At 36.1% G+C, this 19,913-nt stretch overlaps 1 long non-coding RNA gene across 7 annotated transcripts in view; it reads right to left on the bottom strand.

The window, feature by feature from the left end:
- The window catches only part of LOC138223889 (uncharacterized), a 455,431-nt gene that overhangs the window by 268,128 nt on the left and 167,390 nt on the right, over positions 1 to 19,913 (bottom strand). For 6 of the 7 annotated variants that reach the window (XR_011182303.1, XR_011182302.1, XR_011182304.1 and 3 more), the window contains one exon: positions 14,960 to 15,067. The exons of the other annotated variant lie outside the window; for it this stretch is intronic. This is a non-coding gene — a long non-coding RNA (uncharacterized lncRNA). The remainder of the gene's footprint in view (positions 1 to 14,959; positions 15,068 to 19,913) is intronic. 7 annotated transcript variants of the gene reach the window in all.

Below are 19,913 nucleotides of genomic sequence, written 5' to 3' on the forward strand. Positions count from 1 at the left end.
CTGAATCATCACCACGATTCTTCCTTGTACTTCTGCAGGAAATTTCACCACCTGTTTCTTATTGCAATGTTTTTTTTGAGACGGGATGGAGTGTGATAGTATTTGGCAAAGGTTCTATAACAGCAAGATTGCAAATTAAAGTGCTCTTTGTTTATCCACTGACCAAGAATGTATGAGGAAACGACAGTGTGATTTTCCCTCATGCCCTAACCTGAACAGCTCTTTAGCCTGATAGGAAACTTTTTGTACTAAGATTTAAGATGGATAAGAAGATCTTAGTACAAAAAGTACAAAACTACTATTTGCAGTTTTAAGTATAAATGGACACTAATGTTTTTATTCTCCTCCTTTTATGTTCTTAAAAGACAGAGCAGTTTGTACAATTGTAACTGCAATTAATCATTGCTGCTGGGATTAAAAGTTGGTGTCTCTAATAGCATTGAAACCAAATTCTCTGAAAAGCTTGCTAGAGTGTATAACATTGCTGTGTTCTTGTTTAAATGGTTGCAATTAAAGACAACAATGCCGTATTCATTACAAGAACAGACTACCTGTCTTAAACTATATTAGGGTCAGATACAGTATACGATGAACCACTGTTCTGGGAACACTGCTGAATTTTAGAGTTTTTTTTTTTATTTACCAGAACACATAGATTTGGAAAGAGGAGTTGCAGCCTGATTGGTGCATCTCAAGGTAGAGTACATGTCTGACAGATGGAGACCAAGTGTGAAATAGTGACTCCGCACTCCCCAACAAAGGTCACCAGCAGCTTCTTTAGGAGCTAGCAAAAACAGTGCTAATTAAGTAAGGTGTTACTTTACCTACAGGGAGGACAAATCTGATTTTGATTGGTTACATACAGTATCTGTTAACTGCAGAATAACGTGCACTTAGTTACATCCTCACTGCTATCCTTACTGGCCTCATTCCCGCTCTGGGTTGTTTAAGTGGTTTTTATGAATAGGAAAGGGGAAATAACAATAGTTTCATAAGATCTTTTATTAACAAGATAAAACTTTTTTAAGTCAGGGCGCATTATAATGCATTGAGAAAAACAACTTGTCAAGGTTTTTAAAAATAATATTATTATTATTCTCCTTACACACAATTAATTGTTCTAGTTGTAGAATTGCTATCCTTGTTGTAACAATTGGATCCTTGTTGTAAGAAATCCTCCAACTACAAAGTAAAGGTGTTAGGGAAAATTCTCAGGCCAGAGAAACGGCCATGTACAGTAGTTCAGCTGACCACCTCCCAGTCCAATTAGCACCTGGCTAAGACTGAATACTACACTGTATCAATAGGCCCTGGCCTCTCTGCAATCCTGAATTGGATGAAGCAGTAAAAAAATGGATGGATGGATACTATATACAGTATACAACTGCATATAACTGTTTCTGTTACACATTTCAATATATGTTTTTGTTTGTAATATTTATTTAATCTTATAAACTTTTCATAAACCTTTTATGATAATGAACACTTACCTGATATTTAACCTTATACCTTATATTTAAAAACCACAAGGAGCTAAAACCTTTTCACAGTACTTCATACATATATTCAAATAAAGTATGCACTTCCTTTACACCCAGAAAATGTGTTTCACACATTATCAAAGAGAAAACTCATAAGCCTCTCTGATCAAGATTGATACATTAGACTGGCAAGGGTCTACAAGCTATCATAAAGTTTTCTAGTGCATTAAGCTATTCTGCCACAGGCAATGAGAACCATTTACATTTCTGATTTCATCACTGCTATTCACTCTGAGTGAACAAAAAGATTTGACGGTGGGAAAAAGTCCATGGACTTGATCTCGATTGCTCGATGTTTTGTGGCCAGAAATAGATAGGAAACATTGAATGAAAATTAAAAAGATTTTAAGATTCTGCACATGAGAAAGCTTTCTGAAATATCACCAACACATATTCTCCCATATAGCATTTACTGAATCACCCCCTTCTCCATATCCTAATTTTATATATAGACTATAGACTTTAAGAATATTGTTTTTTTTGCTACCTACAACTTCACCAAAAGTAATTAATTAAATGAAATAAAATGTATGAAACGCCCATGGAAAACATACTGTACAAGAAAAAAAAGATTTTGACTGCATGAGAATGGAGCATTTTATTTAGTTTGGAAGGGGACTTGGATGAAATGAGTATGAGTCTGGAATGTAAATGAACCTTCAGATTCATCTTTTTAAAAATGATTTCAAAATTCTTCCTGAAACACTGAGAGAATAAAAAAGAGGCTTCCCTTCACAGACAAAAAGCTCTTTGTATGTGATAACAGCACGGAGGCATCAAAACACCTTTGCAGACAGCTTAGTTGTGCCATCAAATGCTGTTGCTGTATGCTGATCTGGAGAGTGGAAAACATTGTCATTATTTATTACTTCTGTTGAATGCCAGTCTATAACAGAGGAATCATGCTAAGTCCTGTGTCCACATGGAAGGAGAATAGAACCAGTGCTTCTTCAAAGTACTTACAGTATATCAAACAGTTTTAAAGAAGACTAATCCAGACTAGATGCTTTAAACTTTTCTGTCTTCTTTCTGTATTTACAAGACATGCATGCAGCAATATTTTTTGTAAACCATTCAGTGATTCCCAAAAGAGCACAAGTACAGCTCCTTTCCTCCATTCAGCACAGATAAGTGGGGGATTTGTGGCCTATATAAATGAATTGGATTAATGAGCTGATTTCTTGTATTCTGTGGCAAGAAAAAGAACGTTGATTATTATGTAATGTATTGTTGGAAGCACTATTGGTCTTGAAAACAACGAACAGCCAACACTGACATGATGACTAGAACAGGTACTGTAGTTTTTGTTCACTTCTTTGCTACACATTACTACTTTCAAAGTTGAAATTTAATCATAAAAGTATGTTATGAAAACTGTATACTGTAGTTTCATGGTAGCAGGAGTTAGGGTTACAGTACTTAAGTCATTTCTTGCTATACTGTACTGTAAATGTTCTGGTTTAAGTTCTGGTTCTAGAAAGCAATGGCAACCTCAGAGATGTTTATTATAAAGGAAATGTACATGGTTAAGCATATATTAAATGCCCACCACAAATAGCACAGAATGTGTACCATCTCCCACCAGCAATGCGAAGCAATGTAAGGAGGAATGACATTTAGGAAATGAAACATGAGCCTCTTTTCTTATAAACTGGAAATCTCCATTATGACTAGGCAGGCTAGTTTGTTGCATTGGTTCTTCTTTTGAAACTTGCTTGTCCAGAGGCCATGCATATGCAGGCAGGGGCTTATTTTATCGAATAAAAACACGCTACTCATTAGTACTACTGAGAAATAAGCCAGTCTCATGTTGGAATTTCTCTGTCGTGCTTCCAACCTCTCACCCTGCTGGCTGTGATTACACTTCTGAGAACACATAACCTTGCTATCCCCCTTGAACACTTCCTAACTATTGGGTTTCTCCCTTCACTAGCAGGAAAAGAGTATGAATGAACCATTACCACAGTCTCAAAGCTCTCATACTGTACATCAACGGTTAATCCAACAAAATGTTAAAATAACATGTGCTTGTAGACCAGTAACTGGTAAGTATGTAATCATACTTTCCCATTTTGCAACATTCACTTTGTAGTATTACAAAGTTGTATTTTCATACACTTAGTTGTATTTTAGTAACATTGTGTTGTCATTCGTCTATCATGTGAATCACAAGAACTCTCCTTACATGCTGTATACTTATAAACTAAGACATTTTATTATTTTACTACCATCAATCAAGCAAAGTTTCTAGAAGGTTCACTTCCCAATGAAATTCAAGTTTGCAAATCCTTTAGCTAAAGAGGAATTGCCTGGTGACTGTCCAGCTAACAATGAATTGAATTGTTAGAAGTACCAGTGGTCTAGAAAACAGCAAACAGCTTTGCAACAGTGACATGCTGACTAGAACATGTAATCTTTGCAGGGGGAAAAAAGTAAATTGTGTTGAGGATGATTCGAGTGTTGAAAGAGAAGGAAGCAGATGGTGCACACGCTGTTTAGTCAAAATGGATATTAAATACCCACAGCCAGCATGACAATAAACCTTGCATGCTGTCCACATGGAAGTCTGTATTTTTGACAGCCTGACAAAAAGAAGTGGAGTGGGACAGCATTGTCTTAAAAAGCTTGATATACATTATTTTTGTAATAATCAACATATTGTTTTTCACAAGTTCAACTCTTACTTAACCATTAAGGGGCAAGTCTGGACCGACTGTCTCATTGTCCAGACATGACACTTGATCCAACATGGAATCAGTGAAAGAAATTGTTTAATTACTTCTCCCTTTAACTTCCAATATCAGAATTATATTCATATTTAAAATGAATATAAAAACAGCCCTTTTGCAAATGTTTACTAACTACAAAGAGTTTTACTTTTTTTATATTACAGTACAGTATATTGCCCATTACATGCCACCGTAAGGTACAGAGCAAGGCACATGTCTTTGTGGTGTGTTTAGATAATCCCCTATCACTTTTGGGAGCTCCACACTTCGCCTGTGAGCTGTAAAAACCTGAGGGTTCCCTGCATCTGTCTCTGTCACCACCTGCTTTGAAAGAGATCAGCCCACCATGCGGTTGATGGTAAAGGAGCTGTCATTATTTCCCAGTTTACTGTGTTTAGACATGAGGGGGCCTTAGAGAAAAATCCTTTAACTGTGGATTCTATCAACGGAAACAGAAAGGAAAATAATGTCGGTATTACACTCAGAATATATTAACTGGGATTTAAAAAAGTAAAGGTGAAAAAAACATGGGATGGAGTTATAAGAAGAAACCATCACAAACATCCATTACAAAAGTAGAGAGAAGTAACCTATTCCTCTCTGTATAGCAATAGTAACTGCAGCTTTCTATGCATGCTAAAACATAATCAATGTGCTAAAACTGACACACTAAAAATACCTTTGCTGAAATATGTTTGCCTCTTGAGAGCCTTGCACAGCCTCTGCCTACTTACATTGCTGTAGTACGATGTGATTTTTTGCAAAAGACATAAAGTCATTTGGACAGCTACAATGCAAATACAATAGGAACATCGCCTCTTCATTTAAGGAGTTAAAGGAAGTAGAACTGAATTCTAAACAAAATGTGAAAGTACGCTGGATTTACAGCAAGCTATCAGCCGCAACCTCTCGCTTAAGACAACATGACAGGTGTAAGTTTCAGAAACTTAAACAGCAGGATTAGACACTTGTGGTTCTCTTCACATGCATTCCTTATGGGAATTAATTCCATTTGAAATGCAAGGCCAAAAGCAAGATTACAGAGGCACAGCCCCATGGCGAGGTGTATGCTGCAACTAAAAGCTAGGATTTGAATAATTGTACAGGCTTACACCAGGAATCAGCAGAGAACAGAACGAATGGATTATTACAAGGAACTCTGTACGTTTTTGACTGCTTGACTCAATAAAATACCCTGTGTGTGGGACTGATGTTATGGTCTCCTGCTCTTGCACTAGTCAAAGTTTGTGGTACGAGCTACCAGAGAAGGAGAAGAAAAAAAGAACAGAGCAGTTAAAGGGTAAAAAAGAATGGGTAATGAAGTATTGGGTAGGACTGTGTCCCATGTGGTTTGACTAGAGAAATACTGAAGAGCCCGGTTCAATTTATTCAACCTGCTTAAAACGGTGAAAGAGAATTCGTTTTTAGCATTAAAGAACTCGAGACAAACTCTGGGGAACACACAAATTGAGGGAGGTGAGGGTGAATATTCAGGGCTCCTATAATTACAACTCAGGCAACTCTCAAAAGTCTCTTTTCTTTTATATATGTTTTATACTTGGCCTTTGAATCAGTACGAATGTATATATATATATGATTGCAGGTAGCTGTATATGTACAGTATGTCTACATGCATGTATTGTATTTTGTCTATGGTCTTTGATTTAAACACTAGCATATTTCAGCTAAATTATGCTAGAACTCTGGAGGAGACCATTGGGAGCTTGTTCTGATTTAACATTTAATTCCTTGTCAATAAGCATTCTTTGTTTTTAAAACCAATAAATAAAACAGTTATGTTATTCAATGTAAAGCTTTAAATACTTTTTTTGATGATACAGTATATATTGTATAATAATTGTATACATACTGTACTGTACATATTTGAACACTGATTATTTGCAAATTGAGTGTTAATAGAAAATGGAACTTCTGCCACACAGAAATGTACAGTATATTAAAGGGACCGAATCTGTGTTAACTCTTTCTGGATCCTGCATTGATATTTTGGTTTCTTTTGTAAACAAAACTGAAATTAAGTAAGGAATTTATTTGCCTTAAGACTAATTAGCCTGCGAAGACTACTATACTGTACATCTGTCATATAGTGTCAAAAAGTGGTTTATGAACCTCTTACATATTCTTGTGTATTTACACTTTAAAATGTAATTAGATCTTTATGTAAATCGTAATAAAAGATAAAGATAACCAGAATAAACATATAACACAAATACACACATTTTATAAACAAAAATGTAATAAACAAAATTTTCCAATAGTAAATAACCTTGTACTATATCAATAAGTCTGTTAGCCTGTAGATTCTGTAACTATTAGAAACTATTTAAGCAGCAATGACTTCAACTGTTTCTTGTTTATCAATCTCTTGCATTACATTTGATGAATTGTGGTTTGGTCCATTCCTCCTTACATAACTGCTTCATGTCCATGACATTTGAGCGTTACCTTGCTTTACCAATTAGCTTCGGGTCCTGCCGTAACTTTTCATTTGGGTTTAGGTCAGAACATTGTCTTTTTGTCTCAGCTTCAGCTGATAAATTGATGGCCTGACATTCTCTTCCGGAATTTGCTGATAAAACACAGAATTCGTGTTTCCATTAATTATGCAAACCATCAAGATCCTGGAGGCAGCAAGCAATCCCAAGCTATGACACTCCCACCACTTTTGATTTCTGTTGCAAGGCAGTGTTTGATTTTCAACACAAAACATTTCTTTTTGTGGCTAAACTGTTTATCTTTTGACATATCTATTCACAGAACGTTCTTCCAGCAGTCTTATGGATTGTCCGGGTACCAAAGTATCAGGTTAACCTGGGGTGGGCAGCAAATGTTTTTAGAAAGCAGTGGTTTCTATCTGTCTATCATTCCACAATTATTCCTGCTCAGTCTTTTCATGATGGTCAATACTGTATACAGTATGAACACTGACAGAAGCTGCAGCAAGAGAGGTGTGCAGTTCCTTCAATGTTGTTATGGGGGTTTTTGTGACTTCCTGGAAGATTTTACTTGTTGCTCCTGGGAATATTTTGTCAGGATGAGTGATCCTGGCTAGAGTCACCATGATTTTCAATCTTTCAAAATTTTCTGTGTTGGTGGCCATGGACAGTGAACAGATGAAGCCACAGATGTTTTGATGTTTGTCTATCAAAAGCATTAAATTGGTAAATATAAACTGATTTAGTTATCTAAGAAAAACAGCTTTAGATAAGACAAGTTTATCATGGTAATAAATTGCAATTCCTATAAATATATTTGGGGTTTACAAACATTTTCTCTGCACTGTTCTAACCCAAATTAAACAGAGATCAAAACTGTCTGTAAATGCTCTCAACAGTGCTTTGATGATATTTACATGAAACTCATGAAAGGAAAACCATTTTTTAAAGCATGCAAATAAAGTATATTTACAGAGCTATAAAACCACTCTTTTCTTTCTACACACATAATTCTTACTAACAGTCTGCAATATGTTTTCCCCATGTACATACAAACTCAAAGCAATATCTGGTGACATTAAAATAAAAACAATATACATTGTATGCGATCTTTCACAAGGTTATACAGAAACTGTTGAAACAGATGCCACATTTGTTAAGCATCTGTAACATCTAGTCTTGATTGACAAACTGAATGGCAATAGGGAGTTTTGATACTGCTAATAGGGCAGCAAATACATTATTTACCCTGCTAAAGGACTGACTTTGATCATTAAGTGCCACTGTGAGACACTTTACACTATGGTTTCACCCACTTTGCAAAGCCCAAGAAAAAAAAAAACAAGATAGGATGACCATGCTTGAAGAAAATGTCTTTTTCAACAAGAATATTATTTAGCTGTACTTAAATTCCCTAGTTTAAAAATTATGCGTATAAAATTTTCATGAGAAGTCCTAGTAGGGTTGCCATATTTGAGGATTGAATCTTTCCTAAATGTGTAAATAATTTAATCTTTTGGATAAGTCAAGTGGATTTATTCATCGGCAAAGTATAATACCCTGTGCTGAGGCTTTTCATCAGGGGAGTTCACTGACGTGAAACTGCAATCTGTGACTTAACCCATTATTCTTTTATAAACTTCCTTCCGTCATAAACAAAAAATACCAACTAGCCGTAATGAATTAAATACAGACTGACCTTGACTATCGATCTCAGATACACTAGCTGGCTAAATAAATGCACAATCAGAAAAAGAACTCTCAGGGAATAACTGTCATTGGTGTTAGCATAGTGAGAAGCGCTGTTGCTTCACCAATCTTGCATGATTGCATTTTTATCTAGATGAACTACAGTACACCTTGTACAAAGTGAAATGAAAAATAGTCATGTGACAATAAATGTATTACAATATGAAAATGCACTATATTTATTATCCACATGTTTCCTAGGAATGCATAATCACATGCCCTATTAGCCTTGAAATGCCTGATATCTAAAAGAAAAGAAAAGCTTTGAATAAGAAATATCTCTCAGCTCATCAAAACTTACTTGTATGATATGAACTAGATGGATCCTAAAACAACAGTTGTTTTGACCTTGTTGAAGTTGATGTTTCGCTCATGTTTTTTTTTCAATGCATATCCACCTGGACTTCTGAAAGCACAGCAGCCAGGATTTCTATTTTAGTCTCCTGTTCTACAGACATGGATTTAATAGGTTACTTTGTTTATCTGTTACTGTGAAGTGGTTAACATTAATCCAGCTTCATTGTGATCAAAACGTTGCTCTTTAAAATAGTAAGCAAATTATATTGATTAATACTAAATAATATAGTTCAAATTGTTCCATCATGCAAAATCCTGCATTTTAATTGAGGTCTTAACATCAGCAAACCTCTTCTGTTCCAAGCTATGCCACAAATGAACTTTAACATATATTTTATTATACTTCTATGCTATGCAAAGGAAGAGTTACTGTAGAAATACATTAGGAACAGCATCTTAAACATAAAGCCACTGACGTAAAAGGATCCAAAGGTATTTAATCACAATAATATGGGCCATGTCTGTCCTAGGTAAGAGCCCATCATCTGAGTTGAGGTGGGAGACTATATTCAACACCATCAGAAAATAAAATTAATGTTACTAAATTAAACAAAACAGGCATTTGTCCAAGTGTTACTTTTTCATCCTAGCAGTTCCCCTCATCTCAGCCCCCCAACACCCCCTACCCCCAATACACACCGCATGGTGTAAGAGTGTTGAATGAATTAATAGTCACCTTCTGTACCAGGGGAATTTCAAACTGTTGATTTGTTTTCTTCAATTATATTTAAATATCTCAAGTAATCTGAAAACAGCAAGTCCTGTGGCTTCTCTGGTAGAGCCGGTCTTGGATAATGACCTACTCCAGGGTAGTCCAGCAGGGCTGCTAGGCCTCAGAGGCTTTGGCAACCTGCAATCAATGGAGGCCTGTTAATAATGAAGTAATAGAAAGTGCTGTGTGCTTCCTGTGAGCAGTGATTGTGATTGCTGCCCCTCTTCCTCCTGCCAGGCCTGCCTGAGCAACAGCAGAGTCCAGTGGTAATTAAAGGAGCAGTGCTGTGAAAAAGTGTGAATTACTTTTACAAGAAGACCCAGACGCTGCTACTGACTGATAAAGCACAGCAGGTGAACTCGGCTGGATGTTTGTTTTATGTATAAACGTCCCCTACTCTCAGACAGATTGAGATATATTTGGCTGAATGACAGCTCTGGCTCTGTAGCTAGTCCTAACCAGTCTGAATTCCCTCAATTCTGTAATGAGACTCAGGCCAGAGCTACTGCCTTGTTCACATGTAGCTCATTAATTGGTCAAAGTGCTGGTACAGTTATATTCAATTAAATTTTTATCACTTTTTATGAGCAGCTTTTGACTTAAATACCCACAGTTTTTTAATGAATTCTGGTAGCCAATGGATCACTGAAATATAAATGGGAGGAGTCAGTCCCTGTGTTGGGCCTCCGAGACCTTATTCAAATCTGAACCTAGTGAATCAGCTTACCCTTTGAACTTTAGATTGAACAACTTATGTCCAGGATATATTTTATTTGTTCTAAAGAAGAATTTGGATTTTCTGAACTTGGAAATTGAAATTTATTGGTGGGTCTGTGTTTTGATTTAATTCTGGCTTTATGTACATTATCACAACAAAACAATCAAATCACTGAAATTAAGTTTTGTGTAGATTTGTCTCACAATTTTAAACCATATCTTAATTGTTTCAAAACTTCATAAGACATGAATGGTGTTAAAAATAACAGTGACAAACTGATCATGGCTGAGAGAGTAAAAAAACGACATAAAGGTATTTTAAACTAAATACCAATAACTATTGGCTGCTTAGGCTATTTGCATTATTTTTGTTTTGTGACCTTGTCATGACCTTTTGCTCATTCATAATGCATTCTCAGTACAAATCTTTATGAAATTTTAATAATGAAAAAGTATCCTCTCTGTCTTCAGCCACAAACGTATAACAGTGTAATCTTTAATCACCACAATTGGCTAGAATGTGCTTCTTCTCAGTGAGCTTACATTTTCCAAATGGTGCTGTGATCACAAACCCATGATCACTTATGATCAAAACACTCTTTAAAGGTACTGATGTCTTCACTGTCAAGTTATTTATGACAGTCCAGATGCAAAAATGTGCAAGGCACAAGACTAGGTTGTCAGACGTATTTCTTTTGCTTCTGAATACCCTGCAATAATATTTTGAAGATTCTAAATGTTCTGACTTTTAAAACCAAATCGTCAAATTAAAACCTTAGATGCACTACATTATAAGAAAACAAAAAGAATGCACACAAAATAATCGTCGAAGTCCTGTGCAGTTTTAGTCTGTGAAGGCAATTCCTCTGTATAATTATTTGTTAGCACTTGTCAACATTTCAGTGCACACAATCCTTTCTCAGGATATACAACTTTGCCTAGACAAATATCCAATATAAATAAGAGTTCCTTCAATGCTGGCATTTCATGTGAGGAAGCCCTTTTCTGAGAAATAGGAATAAATCAATCCATCTGGGCATAAAATATTCCAACAATCTTATTAAGACCTGTGTATAAAAAATGTAATGAGTAATTTAATAACTTTTATTGTTTGGAGGTGGTTATAAATCCTTCCCACATTCAAGTTCATATTTTAGTCAGACAGCAGAAGTTATCCTGATGAATATGAATGTCATCTTCTGCTCTGACCCTGAGTACAACAGTAACTTCATTTAGAGATTCTCTACTTAGACTTGAAAAGTTATTTTTTAAACTAACAAGTACAAAACGTTTAGTGCAATACCCTTATGCATATGCATGCCTGAACATGATGATAAAGTTGAGGCCTTCAAATTTGTAAAGCTACAGTACCTTTCTCTCTGTACTTGTGTATTTCAGAGGAAACAGATGTAACTGTAATCGTTGCTGTAGTGCATACCAATTACTGAACTTATTTGCCTGTTCAGTTTTTGACTATTGCTAAAACACCATTAAATGTTTGGTCTGGACTGTCTAGAGCATTGTGATTCAGAACAAGATTTTTTAAAAAGTTAAAAACTACTGGACAGTAACTGGATTTTTTTTCCATTAAGAATTAAGAGGCTTTTGGCTAGACTTTCATGCAATATTTCTTAAGTTTCAGAATTAATCCTACTGAAAAACAGTATACTTTTCATCTGGAATTCCTATTATCATCACCATGCTAAAGTCCAGAAAACAGACAAGAATGAATCAGAGGACCAAAAGAGATCAACTATAAAGCATTTATGCTTTGTAAATTACAATTAAATTAAAAAGATAATTCAATTTAAAAAGTAGATAGGGACTTCAAGTTATTTTGCATGAGAGAAAGTAACAAAACAAACACATATATCTTGTTACATGTACTGTAAATTGTATTGATCTGCAGTAACTATAACATTAGAAAAAATACATAAACTTTTAATTAAAATGTGAAAATAATGTTGGTGATATTTAAAGGTACAGGAAAGGAATACACTTTAGTCAGATCAATGGGAGTGGTAGGGTAAAATAGAAAAGTGTTATGTATTCTTTATGAAATAACTTCAGAGGTGAAGTGTCAAAACATATGCTTTAATGTCTTTATGTAACTAAAAAAGTCCCATGTGTCCGTGCACATTTCAACATTCAGAAGTCAGCCAGTTATTCAAGCCTGGATGCCAGTGCATTAACTTTAGCCAGCACATTTCCAGGCTGCACATGCAGTGCCTTGAAAATACTTTGTGAAAATGACCTGTGATTGACCCAGGATCCTGAGATGATGTTTGATGACTTGTACCGTCTTATTTTTCTGCATCAATTAGGGGAGACAAGTTAAAGAGATACTGTGCTATATACAGTAAATGACTAATACCTGTTCTTCACGTCTATGAGTAAAAACAAGTGTTTCAAATGTGCTCACAGGACTCCATCTCAGCAGATTTTTGTCTGTTGAAATTCATTTAATATTTAGAAAAGCTATTGACATTTTTCCAGTATAGTAATGGTAGTAGACAGACCTCACTTTGAATTCTCAAGCCTTCAAACTTGAGATTTCAGACTTGAGACTTCAAAGTTCTTATTGTACTGTAGGTCCTGGTTTTAAGTCTGGATTGTGGCACCTTCTGTGTTATATCTGTATGTTCTCCCTGTTTTCTTGTGGGTTTTCAACAGGGGATTTATATTCCTTTCACCTCCCAAAGACATGCTGACTAGATTGTTGTTTTTCTCTAAATTGCTTTTGCCCTCCAATGGACTGGCTTCTCATCCAGGGTTTAGTCTTGCCCTCTGCTTCCGGGATGGGACAAAGCCCGCATTAGCAACAAGTTGCTTTCCAATAATAGATTGATGGAGCAGTAGAAAGGATAAGTTGTTCAGGTGGGTAGCGGTGTCAGCATGCGTAGGCTGCAAAGGAACAAGTAATAGGTTTATTCCATGATGAAAAGAGAAGAAAGAAAACACAACGTTTCGACTGTGGAGCCTTCTTGAGGTGTAAGAAAGATTGGGCAGTCAGCACAGATAATATAGCATGGGAAAACAAAGGCCAGGAGAGAGGAGGAGGCAGGAACAGGGGAGAGGAAGAGTGGCCAATCAAGTGGTGCGAGGTCGAGAGAGGTGAGGAGAGGTGTGAAATGAAACCTAAAAATGAATAGAGAATTAGAAGAGAACAAGTCTGTCATTGAGAGAAGGGGGAAGGTGTAAACCAAGTTTCAGGATAATTTTAGTTTTTGATGTCTTTCTGCTATAGGAGTTAAGAAACCCTATTTTGAGAATGCAGACGGAGAGATTGGTGTGATCATGGCCGTCAGAGGTAAAATTAGAAACTATGGGCTTGAAGAAATCTTTAATCTTCACAGCCATAACGTGTTCTCTGAAGCGGTCTCTGAGTCTACTTCCTGTTTCCCAATGTAGGCTGGGCATTTACTGCAAGAGATACAGTAAGTAAGGTTGCTGGAGGTACAAGATGTCATCTGAGTGATTTGGAATTGTCCTTCGGGGCCTTGAATGAGTGTGGTGTTAGATATGTATTTGCAGGTGATACAGCGAGCTCTGTTGCAGGGGAAAGTGCCTGGTGTGGATGATTGCTGAGGGCGGTCAAGGGAACTGTAAACAAGAAGATTAGGTGGTCGGCAATATGAGATGATAGGGCAGTCAGGAAAGAGGGCCCCAATGGAGGGATTATTCTGTAGGATAGGAAAGTTGTAGTTAATAGTCCTGGGGATAGAGAGTGTGTTAGGGTGGCAGAGAAGCATCAAACGAATGTAGTTGTTAGACCAAGAGTTCCTGATCAAGTTAATGGTTTGAATGCTGTTTTTGGCTCAGGTGAGGGCCCTGTCAATAACACGGGTAGGGTATCCTCTGTTGATGAAAAAAGAGAGCATTTTGGGTGCTTAGTTCTTGAAATCAATCTCATCACTGCAGAGTCACCGTAGCCGAAGGGACTGTGAAAAAAGGAGAAAGTTTTTAGTGTGTTTGGGGTGAAATGAGCTGTACAGAAGTTAGCTGTGTGAATCTGTGGGTTTGTCATAGACCGAAGTAGAGAGTGGGTGATGGTTAATGGATAGGTTTATGTCTAAAAAGAGTAGCGGAGGATATGTTAACTGTATTTGAGGGACGGGTGGAAGTTGGTGAAGTGATGCAAGAAGTGCTCTAACTGGTCGTTAGAGCATGTGGCGGCAACGATACAGTCATCAATTTATCACTTGTAGAGGTCCAGGACAAAGTCAGTGTAGAAAGCAAAGAAGCATTCTTCTACCCAGCCAACAAAAATATTTGCATAACTGGTTCCCATTCTGGTGGCCATGGCGACTCCACTAACCTGTTAGTAAAAAAGGTTATTGAAAGAGAATGCATTAAGTGTGATTATCAATTCTGCAAGGCGTACAAGGGTGTGGGTGGGTGGATCAAGCACTATGCGTTTGTCCAGCGTGTGCTTGAGGGCTTAAGACCGTCATTGTGGGGAATGATGGTGTAGAGAGATGTGATGTCCATGGTAAAAATATAGCATTCTGGGCCCTGAAACTCAAAATCATTAAAAAGTTGGAGGGCATGGTTGGTGTCCTTGATAACTGAAGGAAGACCTTCAACCAGCGGTCTCATAAGGCTGTCGAGAAAGGCCGAGATGTGAGTAGTTGGACAGTTGCATGCTGAGACAATGGGGTGTCCAGGGATTTTGGGGAGGAGGTAAAATTGGGATACCTTGGGATGTTCAACGATGATCCGGTTCTCTTCCTGGGTGAGCTCCTTGCTGCTGAGAAGAAGGGAGATGGTGCATACCACTTCCTTTTGGTAGTCAGTGGTAGGATCCTGTTGGAGAGGAAGGTAGGCGGAAGTGTTGGTTAGTTGTCTAGAGGCTTCATTAATATATAGGTTATTTCTCCCCACCACAACAGCGCCTCCTTTGTCAACTGGTTTGATGACAAAATCATCTATATTGCATAGAGATTGGAGCACCTGAATTTCTCCTTGGGTGAGGTTAGACCAATGTTTATTGGGTATAGAAATGGTCTTGGGAGCTTGATTTATGCATTGATTAATGAAGTAATCAACTGGTGGAAAACGGCTGGAGGGGAGAATACAGCAGCTCTGTTTAGTATTAATATTGTTAATGGCATCAATAACTGGGTTGTTGTCAGCTGCCTGTGAGGAGGAGTCATCAGCAAAATGTGCTCTGAGATTAATCCTGCAGTAAAAGCGGTTGAGGTTGACTTGGGTTTGGGGGATGTCCAGCTTCTTGGGGACTGGTACAAAACTGAGGCCTTTGCCAATGTATATTCTAACCATTGACAGTGAATGGGACAGATGAGTTTTTTTCTGAAATAAACATGTTAAAAATGGTCTTCCGAAAGTAAGCTTCTGACTTAGCAGTGTGAAAAATGTATGAAAATGTTAAATTTATGCCTTAAATATATTGTATTAATTTATTATGTTGAGTCAATCAATTAAAGTGTCAAGAGGTTTTTCTAATTTTTAAATTTGTGCCATGAGTTTAGAGCAACAGAAAGTTAAATGCCTCATCTGGAGGTACTGTATACGGAGATCTCTTAAAGACACATTCACAGTACACATGACTTAATGCTGATATTAGGTAGATTTATGATGGAAAACAACAATACCAGTTACTGTATACTAGTAATAAAGCATTAATAGGTCATGAAGTGACTGCACGTTATGAATTTGGTGGGAGTACGTTCAAGAAATTGCCTGGTCAGGTTTACTGCATTAGCTGCAGTTGAAACTTTTCAGTTTTGTTGAAACTTTTCAACAAAAAACAGATGAAACTCTGAGTTCATCTTTTCAGTTTTGAAGCAATGTGAAAGTTAAGGCTTCTGGTAATGACTTCTTAGAACAAAAGGAATTATTAATAGAGGGATCACATATTGGAATGCAGATTGAAATAGCTCGAAGATAAAGGGATTTTTTTATGAAAAGTGGGACAAGAATAAAAACATCTCTATCTAAGCCCTATACATGGCTCTCCATATGATATTACTGTACATTGCTGTATTTTTCACGTGATGTTAGTCTATTGAAAACTTATTGAAATATACTGAATCTTACATTTCTGTGCAACACATTTCACTGAGCAAACAGGCCTGTTACATCAAAGTTTTCATAGTAAATTGAAACTATTTGAAGCAGGAGGTAATTAGGAAGCAGACACTGCTTCAACCATATTGTGTGGGCATTTTAAAAAATCTGTCACAGTGAAGTATTCAGCCTGATGTCACACTATGGCAACATCAGCACATTTTTAATCAACAATTCATGTAACAGCAAAATAATAACTGATACAACTGACTTTTGTTTAAATTTAACATCGAGCCTTAGGGAAATTGCATAATATATCATAATAATATGTATCTTAAATTAGTGGGAGGTAAGAGATTGAGTACAATTATTTGTTAAAACCCCATTAAATCCTAATAATTCAATAATTTAGGCATGTTTAATGCCAGGATAATAGACTTTGGGATGCTTGTTTTGAGTTCTTTGTGAAAGAAATGGCATGCACAAACACATAATTAAGGCATACCTGAAAATTATTGCCTTGTACAAAAACTGCTGTGAGACTAAGGCATGGCCGATAAGTACTGGCACCATTTTAAGTCCCTGCAATTGTGGTACAATATGTCTGGAACTATTTAACACTACATTCATGTACTGCTATACTGCTAAAAGGAACTTCATTTACAAATTATCTGTAATGATGTCATTTTAAAATGCAAATATTATATTCTCACCTTTTATCTTTTCAAATCATACTTCCAGGACTCTAATGTACACATTTTAGAGACAAACTCAGTGCCCTGTAGCAGATTTCTATATTATTCAAGTTGCAGCATGCAGACAGCAGAAAAGTATGTGGTTTACATCTTTAAAATACATTCTTATCCATATTTGCCAAGGAGTCTTTTGCTTTTCATGCCAGTTTTGAAGGTTAAAGATTCAACACATAAGAACAAATGAAAAATTACAAACTAGTGGAGACTATTCAGCCCACCTAGACAGTTACTGTAGTAGCTAACTGCTAGCTGCTCGTTCTTTTAAAGAAGCCATAACCCAAAAGCATCCTTACTACAGAATATTTTAATTGCTGTGAATTATGTGTTAACATACTGCATACTGTATATATATATATTCCTTATGTCTTTTTTATAAATATTTATTTTGAATCGGTTATTAACATTGATTTATTTCATTCATGAACAGTTTGGTAACATTGCAATCAGAACTTACATTAGGAAAGTTAAGAGAAGGCACCATTGATTAAAACATGCACAACATACATCTATTGTATTATTGTGAATACAAAAGACCACCTTTGTCTAAATTAACACATTTCGGGTAGGCTGTATTGATATTCATTTACATATGATGGTTTGAAAATATAGTGTTCTCATGCTGTCTTTTTTAGTATTTTTAATATAGCATCAAGGGCTTGTTGTGTAAGCACGGTAGACAATAACATGTTAACTAATTGCTAAAACAGAGTTGCTAAGGATTAGCTTACCTAAAGCAAATACAAACCCATGAGCCTTTTCAGGTTGAGGGCTTGTCCATTGAAGCTCTTGGGGCTTTTTTGTTTTTTAGATTGTGAGGGTCCTCTTGCAGCTTTTTTGCCTTTTTTACTTTACAGATCCCTCTCTCACCAAATGCAATGTCTGGGAAGAGAATGCCGGTAGGTGTACAATTCCTGACATTGAAGGAGTAAAGTGTGTGAGCGTCATGACATCCAACATACTGCATTTAGTTAGAAAAGGGATTTTTAGCTTCCCATGATCTAACTCTTCTGCTACAACAGAATGTTAGTTAATACATTTTCTGTCTCCTTTAGTCTTGTCCACGGGTTCATATTTGCTAGTCTTGCAAGGTACAATTCATAACCCCCCTATGAATATAAATCATTAAAAAATTGTCATCATTGAGTAGGAATAAGCCTTTTGGAAGGTATAATTCATCTGTATGGTTTGTTTCAACAAAAGAAAAGCACTGAATACAGTATGTTGTCAGTTCAGCGTTTGATAGTTTCAAATGCTTGCTCTGCCAGTAACTGAAAAGGAAGCAGTGCCCTGATAGTTTATAGAAGCAACTTACAGTAAATGTGGAGGAAATCTGCTAAACAAACATACCACTCAACACATTCTGCTAAACAAAACAGCTGCATCTGTCACAAACTGAGCATCCATCCAGTGAGCATTTGTCTGTAATTATATAACCGGTTTCAGAAAACAAAATGAGACACCTAATTAAGAACAGAACTATTACAATGGATGTTGTTTTAAACTATAGTTTATTGAATATACTGTAACTCATAAAAAGGCAGAAGTAAATAGTCTAGTTTACTAGAAATGATAGAAGTAATAAAAGATTTAAAATTTAAAAATTTTCAAACAAAGTGATATACAGTAAATGGCAAATAATGGCAAAATATATTGAAATTTTAATGTTCTCTTTCAAATCTGTCCAAAAATGTGTCTTCACAAGCATGCCCTATGTGCACTTTAGTCAGGACTCCCATAATATGGAGGAAGAAGACCTCTGCTCTGCAAATTGTTGAGTAAGCCTAATAAAAAAAGAAGATACTGTACTTAAAAAATCCTCATATTTACTAATCAAATCTTCAATAGATTTTGACTGCAAGAATCAATTCTATCAAGAAGAAAGGTGACTTTTATCCTTTACAGTTCATATATAGTACTGTAGGTACAATGAGATGAATGGACACAAAACAGCAGTGCTGACAAAGCTTATGGAAGCAACTGGGATCTTATTTACCCATAAGATGAGAAAATAAAGTGCACTTGGGGATCTTATTTACTCAGAGGTTGGCTGTCTTTAAATTAAGTACCCTAAGTATTTCTCTGACTGGTCAGTGTTTCAAATAATCCAAGTACAGCAATGCCAGAGAAGCTTAGCACAACACCCCTGAAAAACCTTCCACAGTGGGGTAATCCACGCTAAATCAATCACACCAAACAAAACATGCTGCACAAAGCAAATGATGTAAAATCACTCCAAAGTATAAAACAAATCAGAATATTTTCTCTCCTTTCCTATGTTACACGTGTTCAAAAATAAAGGAATTTGCAGCTCTAAATTTCCTATATTTCAGAGATTCTATTAATTATTTTCAGTATAATACTGAATAACTGCCATGTCAGTAAACAATATTATACAGTATAGAGGGGTGTTAAGGTTGCTCAAGTTGAACAGCGTTTTGGTAACATGCCTATTTAAATATAGAGTACAGCCAGTAAAACCATAAGAATTGTCTTGCTTTGCCCAACAGGCTGATTGTTAGAGGGCTAATTGGGGAAAAAAAGGCAAGCAGCAATTATTTCTTAAAAATCAGAAATGGCCTCACTTTAATAAGTGCTGTATATGCCAAGATCAATAACAGTCTCAAATATTTTTTTTCTTTGACTTTTGAAATGTAATACCTCTTTTCATCCAAAAGGGTGTGGAAACAATGTTAATTTGAAAAATTAGGACCCTGTTTTTGATAAACACATCTTTTCATATATCGATTCTTTTTAAGGTTAAGAAATTCCTTAGAACGATTTATGTCTGACCAGACAATGACCGTGAAATATGCAAAGCACTTAAGATAATAATACGACTTCCACTTTGAACACTGTCTTTGTTAAAA

The sequence above is a fragment of the Lepisosteus oculatus genome, chromosome 17, assembly GCF_040954835.1.
Source record: "Lepisosteus oculatus isolate fLepOcu1 chromosome 17, fLepOcu1.hap2, whole genome shotgun sequence".
Classification (NCBI taxonomy): domain Eukaryota; kingdom Metazoa; phylum Chordata; class Actinopteri; order Semionotiformes; family Lepisosteidae; genus Lepisosteus; species Lepisosteus oculatus.